Raw genomic sequence first — 18014 nt, 5'->3', positions numbered from 1 at the left:
CTTTACAGCATTTTATTGTTGCACTATTGCTTTAAATAACTGTGTTTAACACCTGCACAGTTAAAGTCAGCTGTAGAGCAACAATGCACTACTTGGATCTAGCTGGGGATTGGTGGCTATGCACATATGCCTCTTGTCATGGGCTGACCAGATGTGTTCAGATTGGCCCCAGTAGTGCATTGCTGCCCTGGAGTTGACGTTAAAGGGACATTGTACAATAGATTTTTCTTTCATAAATGTTTTGTGGATGATCCATTTATGAAGCCCATATGGGAGTGTTTTTATAACGATGTATAGTTTTACTTATTGTTTAATAACATTGTGCTGATTTTCAGACTCCTAACCAAGCCCCATAGTTTTCAGATGTATACACGCGTTCACAGATTCCTGCTGGCTCCTGTTTATCTGTCTTTTCATATGCAGGGAAGGGGGGGGGGGGGTCTGCTCTTCTTGTTTTGCCAGCCCCTTTCACTGGGTGTCCCAGCCTAACCTCATCAACAGTGCTAATCTTGGAGCTTCTAAGTAAGTTTTTAAAAGGTTTTATACTTGATTTTTATATCTGTATCTGTGCATATTATTTATAGTAGTCTCTACTACATGCAGTTATATGACAATTGGTGTACACTGTCCCTTTAACTATAAGTTTAAACATTAGGGCTGTGCAAAAATGCACCGTATTTGTTAAAGAAAATCTGTTCTATTCAAGCTATGGTGCAACAATTACATGCTCGCTGACGCATTAGAAATGTTTTGCACTTGTGTCATATCACAATGTCATATGAATAGTAAAATGGGGAGATGGCTGAATACACTATACAGCTGCAAATGTTTTACTCACAAGCAGCTTCTCTCACAAAAGTGTTAAACACATAGGTAAGGAAGGGGTAGGCAGACTATGGTCCAGGGGTCAAATCATGCACCAATTACATACTATAGCAAATCAGATTATTATTTTTTGTGTGTTCTATCATCTTCTTTTTAATCATTTTATTTTCAATCTCAAATTGTTAATGCATCTGCAATATACAATGGTTTTGTACTGATATCAACACTTATAAAGCTATAATTGCTAAGTTAAGCACCACAGAAGTGCTATATCTTATCAAGCATCAAATAATGTGTCCATAAAGGTTAAACCCTTATATATCTGAAGTTATTTTTATGCTTCTCAATGAAATGTTCACAATGTTAATATCTGACATTGTAATCTATGCAATAAATTTTATATACAGTTTGTCAGACTTGAAAAAATGCCAGGATATTTACCCTAAAGGCAAAGAGAGAGAATAATCACTTGCAAGTGACCTTGTGTGTATCCAGCGTCTCCTTTTATTTAATACATTTGTTTGTAGTTCTGTTTTTTTATTGGGCCAGTTTGTATATGATTCTTATAGACTAATGCAGGCTTTGAAGATCTTTTTCTTGAAATGTGCCATGTTAAATCTATATGGCCAGTTCAGTTTATTTTGTAACTAAAGAAAGTATTTAATTCTACGTCACTTATGCAGATCCAGCGCTGCGGAATCTGTTGGCGCTCAACAAATACCTGATAATAATAATAATAATCCATAAAAAAGTGTGTGCTGTGTAACCCCTTATCTGCCATTGAGGGCTTCAACAATATAGAGCACAGCTCTTGCCACTCTCTTGCAACCAAAGTGTTAATGTTCCATGGAGAATTAATATTAACCACAACCATCTATTTAATATAATTATTTTTTTTGTTTGCAATGCCTTCTAGGGAAAAAGGGATTAAAATATACAGTAGCGCTATTAACAGATTACAGAGCAATAGTTAACCCATTCTTTTAATTAAATAATCTCTCAGAATATTTGGGGTGGATACATTAATCAGAAATAATAATTCCAGGCTCACTTTATCCGAAGTATGTATATGCGAATTTACAACAAACACTTAAAGGGATACAAAAATCACATTTAACTTTCATGGTTCATATAGTCTGCAATTTTATTACACTTATTAATTTACTTCTGTTAGCAAATTGGATTTTTTATATATATATTTATTTTCTAAAATATGGTGAGTCCACGGCTTGAGTAATTACTGTTGGGAATATCACTCCTGGCCAGCAGGAGGAGGCAAAGAGCACCACAGTTAAAATGCTAAGTATCACTCCCTTAACCACAACCCCCAGTCATTCTCTTTGCCTTTGGTTCAAGTTTTGGGGTATAGCCGTATTCCACGTCATTTCTCCAACATTGGTGTGTCCGGTCCACGGCGTCATCCTTACTTGTGGGATATTCTCTTCCCCAACAGGAAATGGCAAAGAGTCCCAGCAAAGCTGGTCACATGATCCCTCCTAGGCCCCGCCCACCCCAGTCATTCTCTTTGCCGTTGCACAGGCAACATCTCCACGGAGATGGTTAAGAGTTTTTTGGTGTTTAAATGTAGTTTTTATTCTTCTATCAAGTGTTTGTTATTTTAAAATAGTGCTGGTATGTACTATTTACTCTGAAACAGAAAAAGGATGAAGATTTCTGTTTGTAAGAGGAAGATGATTTTAGCAGACAGTAACTAAAATCGATTGCTGTTTCCACACAGGACTGTTGAGATGAAGTAACTTCAGTTGGGGGAAACAGTTAGCAGACCTTTCTGCTTAAGGTATGACTAGCCATATTTCTAACAAGACCATGTAATGCTGGAAGGCTGTCATTTCCCCTCATGGGGACCGGTAAGCCATTTTCTTAGTTAAACATAAAAGAATAAAGGGCTTCAAAAAGGGCTTAAAAACTGGTAGACATTTTTCTGGGCTAAAACGATTGCTTTACTAGGCATATTATGCAGATTCTAACTAATAATTGGTATATAATCTTGGGGAACGTTTAGAAAAACGGCAGGCACTGTGTTGGACACCTTTTTCAGATGGGGGCCTTTTCTAGTTATAGACAGAGCCTCATTTTCGCGCCATTAATGCGCAATTGTTTTTGGAGAGCAAGGCATGCAGATGCATGTGTGAGGAGATAAGAATCACAGAAAAAGCTTATAGAAGGCGTCATTTGGTATCGTATTCCCCTCTGGGCTTGGTTGGGTCTCAGCAAAGCATATAGCTGGGACTGTATAGGGGTTAAATGTAAAAACTGCTCCGGTTCCGTTATTTTAAGGGTTAAAGCTCTGAAATTTGGTGTGCAATACTTTTAATGCTTTAAGACACTGTGGTGAAATTTTGGTAATTTTTGAACAATTCCTTCATACTTTTTCACATATTCAGTAATAAAGTGTTTTCAGTTTGAAATTTAAAGAAACAGTAACGGTTTTATTTTAAAACGTTTTTTGTGCTTGATTGACAAGTTTAAGCCTGTTTAACATGTCTGTACCATCAGATAAGCTATGTTCTATATGTATGAAAGCCAATGTGTCTCCCCATTTAAATTTATGTGATAAGTGTGCCATAGTGTCCAAACAAAGTAAGGACAGTAATGCCACAGATGATGATATTTCCCTAGATGATTCATCAAATGAGGGGAGTAAACATGATACTACATCATCCCCTAATGTGTCTACACCAGTTTTGCCCACACAGGAGGCCCCTAGTACATCTAGTGCGCCAATACTTATTACCATGCAACAATTAACGGCTGTAATGGATAACTCCATAGCAAATCTTTTATCCAAAATGCCTACTTATCAGAGAAAGCGCGATTGCTCTGTTTTAAACACTGAAGAGCAAGAGGACGCTGATGATAATTGTTCTGTCATACCCTCACACCAATCTCAAGGGGCCATGAGGGAGGTTTTGTCTGATGGAGAAATCTCAGATTCAGGAAAAATTTCTCATCAAGCTGAAACTGATGTTGTGACATTTAAATTTAAATTAGAACATCTCCGCGCACTGCTTAAGGAGGTGTTATCTACTCTGGATGATTGTGACAATTTGGTCATTCCAGAGAAATTATGTAAGATGGACAAGTTCCTAGAGGTTCCGGTGCCCCCCGACGGTTTTCCTATACCCAAGCGGGTGGCGGACATAGTAAATAAAGAGTGGGAAAGGCCCGGCATACCTTTTGTTCCCCCCCCTATATTTAAGAATTTATTTCCTATAGTCGACCCCAGAAAGGACTTATGGCAGACAGTCCCCAAGGTCGAGGGGGCGGTTTCTACTCTAATCAAACGAACTACTATTCCTATCGAAGACAGTTGTGCTTTTAAAGATCCTATGGATAAAAAATTAGAGGGTTTGCTTAAAAAGATTTTTGTACAGCAAGGGTTCCTTCTACAACCAATTTCATGCATTGTTCCTGTCACTACGGCAGCGTGCTTCTGGTTCGAGGAACTAGAAAAGTCGCTCAGTAGAGAATCTTCGTATGAGGAGGTTATGGACAGAGTTCAAGCACTTAAATTGGCTAACTCTTTTGTTTTAGATGCCGCTTTGCAATTAGCTAGATTAGCGGCGAAAAATTCTGGGTTTGCTATAGTGGCGCGCAGAGCGCTTTGGCTAAAGTCTTGGTCAGCGGATGTGTCATCCAAGACAAAATTGCTTAACATTCCTTTCAAAGGTAAAACATTATTTGGACCAGATTTGAAAGAGATTATTTCAGACATCACTGGAGGAAAGGGCCATGCCCTCCCACAGGATAGGTCTTTTAAGGCTAAAAATAAGCCTAATTTTCGTCCCTTTCGCAGAAACGGACCAGCCTCTAATTCTGCATCCTCTAAGCAAGAGGGTAATACTTCACAACCCAAACCAGCCTGGAAACCAATGCAAGGCTGGAACAAGGGTAAGCAGGCCAAGAAGCCTACCACTGCTACCAAAACAGCATGAAGGGATAGCCCCCGATCCGGAACCGGATCTAGTAGGGGGCAGACTCTCTCTCTTTGCTCAGGCTTGGGCAAGAGATGTTCAGGATCCTTGGGCGCTAGAAATAGTTTCTCAAGGTTATCTTCTGGAATTCAAGGAACTACCCCCAAGGGGAAGGTTCCACAGGTCTCAATTATCCTCAAACCAAATAAAGAGACAGGCATTCTTACATTGCGTAGAAGACCTGTTAAAGATGGGAGTGATACATCCAGTTCCAATAAAAGAACAAGGAATGGGATTTTACTCAAATCTGTTCGTAGTTCCCAAAAAAGAGGGAACATTCAGACCAATTTTGGATCTGAAGATCCTAAACAAATTTCTCAGGGTTCCATCGTTCAAAATGGAAACGATTCTGTCAGGATCCTCCTAGCTGACAGCCTAATTTTCTTTGACATTATACTGTTTCTTTAAATTTCAATTATCTTTTCCAGCCAGCCTATAAATCTCCCAGTATCCTTTACTTCATTGCTTGGTATTGGATTTTTCCTCATCTAGCTACTGAACAACACGCAGTTGTTTACTAACCTTAAGCTATTTTGATCTTTTGTCTATTTTGGTTGCTGTCAAGTTCAAGTTCATTTTCCTCACTTGCCTGCATACCTCAACCAGGCTCCGCTATTAGCACTAAGCGTAGCAACTCTCCTACGTTGTTTTTCCGGATCTCCTTCTCAGCCAGCAGTACTAGGATTCCTCCGCGGTGACGTCACACGCCAACTTCACAGTACTCACCAGCTCCTCACTGCTTCTACCGCTCCGGATTTTTACACACAGGTCAGTCACTTGCTTTCCTGACTACCGAAGCAAACTTTGTAGTATACTCTAGCCTCACTGTTTTGATAAATTATCGCTGTACCACCAACGACTTGTGTATATAAACTAGTGACATTCCATTCTCTCTAGTCTGCCTTATGAAAAGTTGTTACTCGCAATACCGGTTTATAATTCATTTACTGCCATTATATTTTTTCCTTATTTTTTTCTTGCATATTAAGTTTCTCATATTGGTTGGCGGAATAGTTCCCTGCTGCACATCTTTCACACTGTGATACAAGATGCAGGAATAGAGTTCTATTTTCCAGTATTCCAATTACAATAAAGGCTATTTGTTAATGGGGTTTGCAAATCACCTCTTAGGTGATTTATTTGCTCATCCCACACATCCTAGCTACAAACCTTAAACTATAAAAATCTCAGCAGCTGAGATTCATATTATTTTTAACACTTATTTCTTTAGTGTTCTAGTTCGCCTGACAGAATACCAAGCCCTTTAACAAAATGAATCCAGCTGAGATGACTACACTTCTACAGACTCTAACTCAAAGAGTAGATTCCTTGACTGAAGGGTTAAATACACTTAGAGCTGAAAACACTGCACTCAAAGCTTACATTAAGGATTATATTGAGACAAAATTACATACTCCTGAACCACAAGTCAGTTTACATGAAAAATTCTATGGTGATAGGGCACACTATAGGGACTTTAAGAATGCATGCTTACTTTTATTTACACTGAAAACCCAATCTTACCCCACTGACAGGATCAGAGTCTTAACAACCATATCTTTCCTAAGGGGGGAACCACGTAGTTGGGCAAACAGTTTTTTTGAATCTAATGACACCATATTAGACTCTTTGGAGAATTTTTTCTCTGCAATGGGACAATTATACGAAGACCCATTTAAGCAACAAACTGCAGAAACTGCCCTTAGGGCACTTAAACAAAAAAAAAGAATGGTGGAAGATTACATAGCAGACTTTAAGAGGTGGACAAAAGACTCTGAGTGGAACAACTTATCTTTAAGGAATCAGTTCCGCCTGGGTCTTTCAGACGCGGTTAAGGATGAATTGTCCCGAACTGATATGCCCCCCACTCTAGAGGGTTTGATAAATCTAAGTACCACAATAGATAGACGCTTACGAGAAAGACAACATGAACGATCATATCCTGATTCTTACACAAAGAAAACCACTAGTGTTACACCCTCTATCTCCTCTGCAAAGTCCCACTCTGAGCCAATGGATATTGGGTTCCTAAAAGCCCCTTTAACCGCACAAGAAAAGACTAGAAGGAGAGAAAATAATCTCTGTCTCTACTGTGCATCAGATGAGCATACAGTAAAAGAATGCCCAGTTCTCCAAAAATCTAACAGGGGTAAGTCCCTATTATTTTCCTCTTGTTGCAATACATATGATAGTAGAAGTGCCTATTGTAAACTTTCACTTCTTTTCCAGTGGGATCTCCATCGTCTCCACGTCCCCGCAATTATTGACTCAGGAGCTACTGCCTGCTATATTGATAAAGAATATACACTTAAGAATAAAATTCCACTTATGCAGAAAAAGTCTCCTGTTTTATTAAGAGGAATTGATGGTAACCCTATCTCATCAGGTCCAGTAGCTTATCAAACTATTCCTCTCTTAGTTAGTTCCACAGATCATCATAGAGAATACCTTACATTTGATGTTATCTCCTCCCCTGTCTCTCCGGTTATACTTGGTTTAAATTGGTTAACCTTACATAATCCCACTATCTCCTGGGACACTCTCTCTGTAACCTTTGATTCAAAATTCTGTTCAACAACTTGTTTCCCTATCAGTATTATGCACACTTCCACCACTGACTTAGATTTCCAGTTACCTGATGAGTATAAGGATTTCGCTGATGTTTTCTCCAAAACTGAATCTGAAACTCTTCCACCTCACAGGAAATACGACTGCCCCATAGAGCTAGTCCCTGGAGCTCAGATTCCTTATGGCCACATTTTCCCTCTATCTAAACCTGAACTTACACACCTTAAAACTTATTTAGAGGATAATTTAAGGAAAGGTTACATACGGCCCTCTACCTCACCAGCTGGTGCCGGTATGTTTTTTGTAAAAAATAAAGACGGCAGTTTACGTCCCATAGTTGACTACCGACAGCTTAATAAGGTGACAGTAAAAAATCGCTACCCCTTACCGCTTATCCCAGAATTAATAGAGAGATTGGAAGGGGCTAAATTTTTTACAAAATTAGATCTAAGGGGAGCGTACAATCTCATCCGAGTAAGAAGTGGTGACGAGTGGCTGACGGCTTTTCGTACTCGCTACGGCCTGTACGAATATACCGTGATGCCGTTCGGGCTATGTAACGCCCCGGCCACTTTCCAACACCTAATAAATGACTTATTCAGAGATTTCCTTGACGTTTTCTTAGTCATTTATTTGGATGACATTCTGATCTACTCAAAAACCTTAACTCAGCACATTTCACATGTCAGACAGGTACTTTCTAGATTAAGAACTAACTACCTATACGCAAAACCTGAGAAATGCATATTTAATTCTAATAAAATAACCTTCTTAGGTTACGAAATAAGTCCTATGGGTATACGTATGGAGGAAGGTAAAATTCAGGCAATTATTGATTGGCCTGTCCCCAAATGCAGAAAAGAGGTTCAGAGTTTCCTCGGTTTCGCGAACTTTTATCGCAAATTTATTAAAAACTTCTCTAACATTGTTAAACCCTTAACAAATCTGACTAAACAAAATGTACCTTTCCATTGGGATCAGCTTACTCAAAAGGTTTTTGAAGATCTAAAAAACAGGTTCACAACAGCTCCTATCCTCAAATTTCCTAATCCTGAATTACCTTTTGTTCTCGAGGTAGACGCTTCTGATGTCGCCGTGGGAGCCGTGCTCTCTCAACGCCAAGGTTTAGATCAACCTCTCCATCCAGTGGCCTTCTATTCTCACGGTTTGTCCCCCCCTGAACAAAATTATCCTATTGGGGATAAAGAGCTTTTGGCCATCAAGATGGCACTTGAACACTGGCGACATCTCTTGGAGGGTACCAAGATACCAACTTTAATTTATACAGACCACCGTAATCTGCAATATCTCAAATCCACAAAGACTCTCTCGGCCAGACAGGTACGATGGAACCTTTTTTTTTCTAGATTCAATTATCAGATTGTTTATCGTCCCTCAAACAAAAATCATAAGGCAGATGCACTATCAAGGCTTCCAATGTATGTCCGTTCAAAGTCCTCGGTAGAAAGCATTATACCTCCTGAAAATTTCATCTCATTTGTTATTGACTCTGAATCTTACCTAAAGGGAGAACAACTAAATGATATAAATATACCTTTACATCTACTACAGAAAAGAAGTAACGGTCTCTACTATTTTCAGGACAAATTGTACATTCCACCCACTCTACGTCAGATGGTTCTTGAATCCTCACATGACTCTTTACTCGCAGGTCACCCTGGTGTTAGGAAAACCCAAGAACTTATAGGGAGGAATTACTGGTGGCCGGCTATGTCGCGAGATGTGAGGACCCATATACTCTCCTGTAGAAAATGTACCATATCAAAGAGGTCAAAACATTCTCCTTATGGTTTATTAATTCCTCTTCCTACACCCAGTAGGCCTTGGCTAGATATCGCCGTCGATTTTATCGTTGACTTACCTAAATCAATGAATAACACAACCATCCTGGTTATTGTTGACCTATTTAGCAAAATGTGTCATTTCGTTCCATATCACAAACTTCCTACAGCATCTGAAACCATCCAACTTCTCATCTCTAACGTCTTTAAATATCACGGAATACCTGATAGCATCACCAGTGACAGAGGAACTCAATTTTCTAGTAAATTGTGGTCTGAGTTTTGTAAAACCTTTGGAATAAATAAAAGATTAAGCACCGCATATCATCCCCAGTCAAATGGCCAAACAGAAAGATCAAACCAGTGGCTAGAACAATTCCTCAGAACATATTGCTCATCTCAACCTCAAAATTGGTCCACTCATCTATCCTACGCTGAGTTCTGTTTTAACAATACCATTCACTCCACTACAAAAGAAACCCCCTTTTTCGTGAATTATGGGTTCCATCCAAGGTTTCAAATTCTACCTAATCTTCAGACTCCCTCATTGTCTGTTTCAGAACTAGCTGATATGATTTCTTCTAATTTCACTACCATAAAGGCCAGTATCGATGAGGCCAAAAGAACTCAAAAGTATTATTATGATAGGAAAAGGACTCCGTCACCGGTCTATTCTGTAGGTGACTTGGTGTGGTTATCCACTAAGAACCTCAACATGAACACCCCTTCTAAAAAACTCTCGCCTCTGTTCATAGGGCCTTATCCTATATCTCACATCGTTAACCGGAATGCTGTTCGTCTCCAACTTCCAGATTCCTTCAAGATTCATTCTACCTTTCACGTTTCGCTGATAAAACCCTACAGAGCACTCAGGGATTCTCTTCCTTCTTCCTTGGCTGTTCCGTTGGTAGTGGATCCAAACACCGAATATGAAGTACACTCCATCCAGGATTCTAGACTTTCTCGTGGAATCCTCCAATATTTGGTCCGTTGGAAGGGCTATTCTCCGGAGGATGACTCCTGGGAGCCTGCCTGCAACATATCTGCTCCCAGACTTGTTGCCTTATTCCATCGGAGGAACCCAGATCGCCCTCGACCTTGAGCCCCGGGGTTGCTCCTTGAAGGGGGGGTCCTGTCAGGATCCTCCTAGCTGACAGCCTAATTTTCTTTGACATTATACTGTTTCTTTAAATTTCAATTATCTTTTCCAGCCAGCCTATAAATCTCCCAGTATCCTTTACTTCATTGCTTGGTATTGGATTTTTCCTCATCTAGCTACTGAACAACACGCAGTTGTTTACTAACCTTAAGCTATTTTGATCTTTTGTCTATTTTGGTTGCTGTCAAGTTCAAGTTCATTTTCCTCACTTGCCTGCATACCTCAACCAGGCTCCGCTATTAGCACTAAGCGTAGCAACTCTCCTACGTTGTTTTTCCGGATCTCCTTCTCAGCCAGCAGTACTAGGATTCCTCCGCGGTGACGTCACACGCCAACTTCACAGTACTCACCAGCTCCTCACTGCTTCTACCGCTCCGGATTTTTACACACAGGTCAGTCACTTGCTTTCCTGACTACCGAAGCAAACTTTGTAGTATACTCTAGCCTCACTGTTTTGATAAATTATCGCTGTACCACCAACGACTTGTGTATATAAACTAGTGACATTCCATTCTCTCTAGTCTGCCTTATGAAAAGTTGTTACTCGCAATACCGGTTTATAATTCATTTACTGCCATTATATTTTTTCCTTATTTTTTTCTTGCATATTAAGTTTCTCATATTGGTTGGCGGAATAGTTCCCTGCTGCACATCTTTCACACTGTGATACAAGATGCAGGAATAGAGTTCTATTTTCCAGTATTCCAATTACAATAAAGGCTATTTGTTAATGGGGTTTGCAAATCACCTCTTAGGTGATTTATTTGCTCATCCCACACATCCTAGCTACAAACCTTAAACTATAAAAATCTCAGCAGCTGAGATTCATATTATTTTTAACACTTATTTCTTTAGTGTTCTAGTTCGCCTGACAGATTCGAACGATCCTTCCCACCATCCAGGAAAGTCAATTTATGACCACCGTGGATTTAAAGGATGCGTACCTACATATTCCTATCCACAAGGAACATCATCAGTTCCTAAGGTTCGCTTTTCTGGACAAGCATTACCAGTTTGTGGCACTTCCATTCGGATTAGCCACTGCTCCGAGAATTTTCACAAAGGTACTAGGGTCCCTTCTAGCGGTTCTAAGTCCAAGGGACATTGCAGTAGTACCTTACTTGGACGACATCCTAATTCAAGCGTCGTCCCTGTCAAAAGCAAAGGCTCATACGGACATCGTCCTAGCCTTTCTCAGATCTCACGGATGGAAGGTGAACAAAGAAAAAAGTTCTCTGTCCCCGTCAACAAGAGTTCCCTTCTTGGGAACAATAATAGATTCCTTAGAAATGAGGATTTTTCTGACAGAGGTCAGAAAATCAAAACTTCTAAGCTCTTGTCAAGTACTTCACTCTGTTCCTCGTCCTTCCATAGCGCAGTGCATGGAGGTAATAGGTTTGATGGTTGCAACAATGGACATAGTTCCTTTTGCACGAATTCATCTAAGACCATTACAACTGTGCATGCTCAAACAGTGGAATGGGGATTATACAGACTTGTCTCCGATGATTCAAGTAGATCAAAAGACCAGAGATTCACTCCGTTGGTGGCTGTCCCTGGACAATCTGTCACAGGGAATGAGCTTCCGCAGACCAGAGTGGGTCATTGTCACGACCGACGCCAGTCTAGTGGGCTGGGGCGCGGTCTGGGAATCCCTGAAAGCTCAGGGTTTATGGTCTCGGGAAGAGTCTCTTCTCCCGATAAACATTCTGGAACTGAGAGCGATATTCAATGCTCTCAAAGCTTGGCCTCAACTAGCAAAGGCCAAATTCATAAGGTTTCAATCAGACAACATGACGACTGTTGCATATATCAATCATCAGGGGGGAACAAGGAGTTCCCTGGCGATGAAAGAAGTGACCAAGATAATTCAATGGGCGGAGGATCACTCCTGCCACTTGTCTGCGATCCACATCCCAGGAGTGGAAAATTGGGAAGCGGAGTCGTCAGACATTCCATCCAGGGGAGTGGGAACTCCATCCGGAAATCTTTGCCCAAATAACTCAATTATGGGGCATTCCAGACATGGATCTGATGGCGTCTCGTCAGAACTTCAAGGTTCCTTGCTACGGGTCCAGATCCAGGGATCCCAAGGCGACTCTAGTAGATGCACTAGTAGCACCTTGGACCTTCAACCTAGCTTATGTATTCCCACCGTTTCCTCTCATTCCCAGGCTGGTAGCCAGGATCAATCAGGAGAGGGCCTCGGTGATCTTGATAGCTCCTGCGTGGCCACGCAGGACTTGGTATGTAGATCTGGTGAATATGTCATCGGCTCCACCATAGAAGCTACCTTTGAGACAGGACCTTCTTGTTCAAGGTCCATTCGAACATCCGAATCTGGTTTCCCTCCAACTGACGGCTTGGAGATTGAACGCTTGATTTTATCAAAGCGTGGGTTTTCAGATTCTGTAATAGATACTCTGATTCAGGCTAGAAAGCCTGTAACTAGAAAAATTTACCATAAAATATGGAAAAAATATATCTGTTGGTGTGAATCCAAAGGATTGCCATGGAACAAGATAAAAATTCCTAAGATTCTATCCTTTCTACAAGAAGGTTTGGAGAAAGGATTATCTGCAAGTTCTCTAAAGGGACAGATTTCTGCTTTATCTGTCTTACTACACAAACGACTGGCAGCTATGCCAGATGTTCAAGCATTTGTTCAGGCTCTGGTTAGGATCAAGCCTGTTTACAGACCTTTGACTCCTCCCTGGAGTTTAAATCTAGTTCTTTCAGTTCTTCAAGGGGTTCCGTTTGAACCCTTACATTCCGTAGATATTAAGTTACTATCTTGGAAAGTTTTGTTTTTGGTTGCAATCTCTTCTGCTAGAAGAGTTTCAGAGTTATCTGCTCTGCAGTGTTCTCCTCCTTATCTGGTGTTCCATGCAGATAAGGTGGTTTTGCGTACTAAGCCTGGTTTTCTTCCTAAAGTTGTTTCTAACAAAAATATTAACCAGGAGATAGTTGTACCTTCTTTGTGTCCGAATCCAGTTTCAAAGAAGGAGCGTTTGTTACACAATTTGGACGTTGTCCGTGCTCTAAAATTCTATTTAGAGGCTACTAAAGATTTCAGACAAACATCATCCTTGTTTGTTGTTTATTCTGGTAAAAGGAGAGGTCAAAAAGCGACTTCTACCTCTCTTTCCTTTTGGCTTAAAAGCATTATCCGTTTGGCTTATGAGACTGCCGGACGGCAGCCTCCTGAAAGAATCACAGCTCACTCCACTAGGGCTGTGGCTTCCACATGGGCCTTCAAGAACGAGGCTTCTGTTGACCAGATATGTAAGGCAGCGACTTGGTCTTCACTGCACACTTTTGCCAAATTTTACAAATTTGATACTTTTGCTTCTTCGGAGGCTATTTTTGGGAGAAAGGTTTTGCAAGCTGTGGTGCCTTCCGTTTAGGTGACCTGATTTGCTTCCTCCCTTCATCCGTGTCCTAAAGCTTTGGTATTGGTTCCCACAAGTAAGGATGACGCCGTGGACCGGACACACCAATGTTGGAGAAAACAGAATTTATGCTTACCTGATAAATTATTTTCTCCAACGGTGTGTCCGGTCCACGGCCCGCCCTGGTTTTTTTAATCAGGTCTGATGAATTATTTTCTCTAACTACAGTCACCACGCTATCATATGATTTCTCCTATATATATTTCCTCCTGTCCGTCGGTCGAATGTCTGGGGTGGGCGGAGCCTAGGAGGGATCATGTGACCAGCTTTGCTGGGACTCTTTGCCATTTCCTGTTGGGGAAGAGAATATCCCACAAGTAAGGATGACGCCGTGGACCGGACACACCGTTGGAGAAAGTAATTTATCAGGTAAGCATAAATTCTGTTTCCTTGCAGTCGGGTAGTGGTGGCTTTAAAGCAGTTTGAAACTTGTAAAGAGGTACTTACTGCGTTTTCCTAACAATTAATGTCCTAGTTTAGAAAGCCAGAGTTGGCGACTCTGTTCTTTCTTTTTCAAAGGTCTCTGTGAAGATCTGTGTCTTCTCATACCTTGTAACTGTCTACATGCCGGACAGCGGAGCAGGTAGTGCTTTTTCTTCCAGTTGGGGAGACCATGCACTTAACAAATTAAGACACTGATTTTTTATTGGGACATAGATAATCCTGTTGTATGGTTTACACCGGGGCATGAAGCGGGCACTGTAGCATGTGTGAGACTAACATTTAAACTCTTTTAAAAAGAAAAGTTAAAATGTTTTTATTAGGCTTTATTTTCTGACATATATTTACTTGATTAAAACCAAGTTTAAACTGAAAGTAAGACTGAATTTTCTATTTCAGCAGCTTATTAATTTCCCCTTTGCTTTCAAATAAAACGATGCAACATTTTAAACCGTCCAGTTTGAAAAACGGTTAATTCTGGTACTCCGTGTACCAGGAAGCTATTTTTAGCGCCTCTCTGTGTCACAGCAGTAATTTGAGCTTGGCAGTTGCGGTCACATGACCGGCTTTACTTCATAACGTTTCTGAGGAAAAATTAGTTTTTGTCCATTTCTTGGTGATCCGGTCTTAATTGGTAGCACTACGGCATCTCAGTAATTGAGGTGTGGGGTTGCCTGAGGAGTATTTTAGAAGTTTATTTGATGTTTATTAAATGTTTTTTCTTAACTTTTCTCACATAATTTTAGCTAGGGATCGATCCTAATTTGGGATAAAATTTAAACTGAATTTTTTCCTTGGCTTATTTTAATTGAATATTAAAATCTTTGAAACTTATCTGTACAAGTTTATTTACTGTTTCACAACATGTCTGATATGGAGCAAGAGTTTGCTCTCATGAATTCATGCATATTATGTTTAGATGCACAAATTGCAGCTCCTATGCAATTTTGTTCTTCATGTGTCAAGAAAACCTTGCAAAATAAAGGTAAAATTTTTGAGCCTAATGTCTCTCAGGATGATGCTATTAAAATAATACCTCAGCTTTCTCCTGCTACGTCCCAAGTCTCAATGGCGTCACATGCAGTGCCCTTGCGGTACCTCTATAACTCTTAGTGGAGTTTATTTAAAAGCAGAAATTGTTGCCCAGGTATCTTCAGTGGTATCTGCAGCGTTAGCTGCCATTCCCAGATTACAGAGAAAACAAAAGAGGAAATCTAGAAATTCAGAAAGTAAGGTGCCTGTCCTCAGATCTGCTTCCCAAGTTGCCCTTTCTCATAAGTCTGATGAGGAAGATACCTCTGGACTTTCTGAGGGTAAAATCTCAGATTCGAACAGTATAATTCCTTCTTCTGAGACTGAGGTGGTATCTTTCAGATGTAAGCTTGAACACCTTTGTGTATTTTTAAAGGAGGTTTTAGCTACTTTAGATGACTCTGATACACCTGTCGTTGTCACTCCTAAGAAATCTAGTAAACGTAATAGTTTCTTTGATGAACCTTCCGCTTCGGAGGTTTTTTGCTGTGCCGGACCGTGCTAGGGAGATTGTTACAGGAATGGGAGAAACCAGGGGTGTCTTTTTTCCCTGTCTCCCATTTTTAAGAAAATGTTTAATGTTGAGGACTCCATTAAAGACCCTTGGTATACTGTACCCAAAGTTGAAGGGGCCATTTCCACTCTGGCTAAGAGAACCACTGTTCCTATTGAGGATAGCTGCTCTTTTAAGGATCCGATGGACAAGAAGCTGAAGGCTTATTTGAAAAAGATTTATGTTCATCAAGGTCTCCAATGGCAACGTGCAGTGTGTATTGCCACCGTGACTAGTGTGGCATTTTTACAAAATTCTCAAACAGTGGGTAAAATACAGTATTACAACAGAACTTGCCTTATCCCTTGTCCAATCCTTGTTCAATTCTTGTATAATTCTTTGTGCCTCACTTATAAATGTTCACTTAAAGGGACAGTATACACTCATTTTCATATAACTACATGTAATAGACACTGCTATAAAGAATAAGATGCACAGATACTGATATAAAACTTACTTAGAAGCTCTCAGTTTAGCTCTGTTGAAAAGGTAGCTAGAACACCCACTGCAAGTGGGAAATAAGACACTCCCCCCCCCCTTGCTTTGCACATAAAAAGACCCTTTACACAAACAGAAGCAAGCTAGAGTAGGTATCTGACGGTATTCTCCTAAAACTTTGGGGCTTGGTTAGGAGTCTGAAAATCAGAGCAATGTTATTTAAAAGTAAGCAAAACTATACATTTAAAAAAAAAAAAAAAAAAAACTTTATGTGCTATATAAATAGATAATCTTCAAAACATTTATGCAAAGCAAAAAAATGAGTGTATAATGTCCCTTTAAGAGATGTGAACAGATGATCTTACAATACTGCTATCTAAGCCTGCATTGCATTTACTAATATTCATTGGCTGATAGTTGCAAATACTTTTTGTTCTCATCATTCCAGGAGCATTACTTTACATTATTTATTTTTGTGTTAAAACATATAAAAATGCTGCTTTTGTGCATTGCCCTTTTAATGTGAGCAGACTAAGTAACTCATCAGCTTATAATATAGCATATTTCTTTAGTCGGTTTTGTTTAAGCATGGTTGGGTGCATAACTTATCTTAACCTACCCAATCTAAATATTTTCCAATGTTTTTACTTTCTTTGGTAAGCCACGGTTGTTTATAAATCAATGTCAGGCAGTAGCCCATAAACACCATTAGGGAGGAGACTGCCCTCAATAATATCAGATAAATGGTCTCTCGTTCCTTGGAATGGTTTGGTAATTTCTCAGATCTCTGCTGTACTCAGATTAAGATGAAGAGCTACTGAAGTATGTCCGTTCCTCACTCTTCCCCCACCTACATAATGAGGATATTTTTTTTTAATAAAGTACTTATAAAATGAATTATACATATTTGGAAGCAGTCTTCTTAAAAATAAAATCTTAAAAAAAAATCTGTATAAAATGTCTGAAATGAAAAAAAAAAAAAGCAACTGATTTCTGATTTAAACATTAATGTCAGTTTTAATTTTTAATGCACAAATAATTCCATCTAGTAAAAGTTTTGATACAGTTATAAATAAGTAAAATATGAAGGGGAATTTATCAACATTATTTCATTTCATTCTTGTCCTTTGTCAGTAGTTATTTTAGAACAAATGTTGACATTGTTTGCCAAGCACCAGGGACGTGTTGGGAACAAATGCATCGCTTCAGATTTAGTCTCAGTTTGAGATTCCTCTCATATTGACGCAGAGGAAGTGCCTGGTAATTTGCATTACTGTGTCTGGTACACTAGATGATGATGATGATATATGTCCTGTGCTGATAGACACCATTATGGACATTTACTGCGCATCGGTGTAATGCACTGATGCAATCTGTTTAAAATGTATGAGCCAGTAAGAAAATTTAGGAGCCAGACAGTGTTTTTTGTATTCAGATGTATGGAGAATTACCCAAACATTTAGGAGCCAGTGGCTCCTGGGTTTGTCAAGCCCTGTCAGTAATGCATCCACATGGTTGAAAGCTGCTCTATTGTTTGACTTGAAGGGTCTTTAAAGGGACATGAAGCTCAAAGTTTTTTTCCTTTCATGATTCAGATAGCTGAATCCCTTGTTGAAGGAGTAGCAATGCACTACTGGGAGCTAGATGATCATTAGGACATCAGATCAGCCAATGACAAGAAGCATATGTGTGTAGCCATCAATCACCAGCAAGCTCGCAAAAACGCATTCCTGCTCCGGACCCTACCTA

The 18014-nt window shown here is 39.8% G+C and overlaps 1 protein-coding gene across 1 annotated transcript in view; it reads left to right on the top strand.

Moving 5' to 3' along the window:
* PINX1 (PIN2 (TERF1) interacting telomerase inhibitor 1) overlaps nt 1-18014 on the top strand; it is a 431187-nt gene that overhangs the window by 227790 nt on the left and 185383 nt on the right. The gene's annotated exons all lie outside the window — the stretch shown is intronic.

This window comes from Bombina bombina, chromosome 4 (genome assembly GCF_027579735.1).
Source record: "Bombina bombina isolate aBomBom1 chromosome 4, aBomBom1.pri, whole genome shotgun sequence".
Taxonomy (NCBI): Eukaryota; Metazoa; Chordata; class Amphibia; order Anura; family Bombinatoridae; genus Bombina; species Bombina bombina.
This window is presented reverse-complemented; position numbering and strand designations above follow the sequence as displayed.